We start from the raw sequence: 2,124 nt of genomic DNA, 5'->3' as shown, positions 1-2,124 counted from the left end.
CTTGGGTCCCATTCCAGCTCTGGAAGCTAGAGCACACTTGGGTGGGTGCAGAGTTTTGTCTCTGTTCCATCCCAGTACAACACCCTTCAGCTTTTTCCTCCTACTCTGTTTCCTGACCCCTTTCCTGACCGGTGACATGATCCATTTGCCAGAATTCTGGATCCTTGTCCTCTTCCCAAACCTGAGACAAGCCCAGCCCCAGAATAAGACTTTCTCTCTGGTCCCCATCTAATCTCAGCCTCTCCACACCCTCTCTTCCTGGCTTCCCCTCCCAGTTTCTTTGCCAAGTCCACACGTCCCCACCCCTCCGTCCCCAATGACATTCCTCAGTCCTTAGGTCAGCTTCCCACTTCCCCTGACTCCAGCTACTCATTTCGTTACACGGTGTCCTTATCTGCTCCCTTCCTCTCAACTTAAATCACACGGCTCCCTCCTATCCTGCTGCCCGGGCTGACCGCAGCAGGGGAATACAGGGGCAAAGGGCCAATGCTCAGGGTTACTCTGTGCAGCCTCCTTGGCAGGGAGCCGTGGGAAGCTGCCTTCCAGAGGAAAGCCCAGTTTCTCTGCTCAGCTGCAGGCAAGGCCTTTCCCTGCTGCAGCCAGGATGTGAGTAGCCACAGGCACGGAGAGGCTCACACCTGCTTCCTGCAGCTGCGGTTTTCAAAGTGCTTGCTTGGATTGTGGAGGTCTGTAATGATCAGGTGTACAGAACATTTCTTCCCCCAAACCTGTATCTCCATTGGTTTCCACAGGGGTTTTACTTGGCATCAGGAAGGAGCACATGGTGACGGGTTACCCACCACAGACATGAGTCATGTCATCATGCAGGTGATGCTGCTGCTAACCCATGGCTGTTCCAGGCTGGCTGGTTATACTTCCTGCTTGAGAAATATTTCCTGAGTCTAAGGGAATTCTGTCAATCTGTCTCCTGCTACGTGGTTTCGTGCGTCCAAGCGTTCACACAGGTACACAGCCACCAGTCCTCGTCATTCTGCAGTTTGACAAAGAGATTCCACAAACACTGCAACAGAGGCTTTATAGATTCAATTATAAAGCCTGGAACAAACCAAATAAAGCTAAGCCATTGCAGAACATTGTGGAGGGGCAAGCTGAAAATGGGAAGTTGCAAAGTTAGGGTAGCATGAGAAAAAGTATAAGAAACTAAAAAACATCTTAGAATTATCAACTCTCAGTTCTCTTGCTTCACTGAAATTAGTCCCCATTTACTCATGGCAGGAACGGGAGCACACAACTGTGCTATTGACCTGGCAAGAGACCCAGGAATTTCCAGCACTGCCCTCTGTGCTACAGGTCCTCTATGCATGAGGCTAATACACCTTCCATCTCCAAGGCTTAATAGATACCACTCACCAGCTGATGACATGCTCATTTCTATTGGAATTTTGTTCAGTACAGGAGGGTATATATCCCAACTCTTGCCTTCTCTATTCTCTGTTTAATATTTTTAATATTAATTATATCCTCTATTTAATATTAATCTTTGCTGACCCGAACCTGCAGCCCTCCCTTAAAGTAGACTACAGTTCTCAGTAGGAAGGTGTTGAAAACAATAGGGAAAGGATTTTTATTTACAGGTAGATGTTTACAGCACTTTAGCTGACAATCATACCAGTTTGCCTACCCTTTCTTTCCTTGCTCCAGGTTTTACCTAAGGGAACAAAGAGCAGGGCAAGCCTCAGGTGCATCAGTTATGAAATACCTTCCAGCAATCCAGCATTTGCCTCAAGGACAGCAGTCCTGGCAGGGATCAGCAGCTTCTGCAGGGAGCTAATGAGGATGCTGAGAACTTGGTCTCCAAGCCCCCTCCCCCTCCCTCACCTCCCCGAGCCAAGCCCTTGTCGACCCCAGAGCTCCAGCAGCAAAAAGACACACTCTGAGAAAGAGAGAAATGCAGCCCTGGCCTCAGACAAATACAGGATGGTAATCACAGGCCATTCAGGAAAGAGTTAAGCACCAAATACACAAGTGCCCCTGGACACTGTGATTTTATTACACTCGTCTCTGAAAGTTGGCAGGCTGCATGTCAAGCACTTTTTGATTTGATTTTATCTTTGTTTTACTTTCTCACACGCAGAAACTGTCCTCAAAACCTCTTACTTTTAA

The sequence above is a fragment of the Agelaius phoeniceus genome, chromosome 3 (genome assembly GCF_051311805.1).
Source record: "Agelaius phoeniceus isolate bAgePho1 chromosome 3, bAgePho1.hap1, whole genome shotgun sequence".
Taxonomy (NCBI): domain Eukaryota; kingdom Metazoa; phylum Chordata; class Aves; order Passeriformes; family Icteridae; genus Agelaius; species Agelaius phoeniceus.
Note: the sequence above shows the minus strand (reverse complement) of the source record.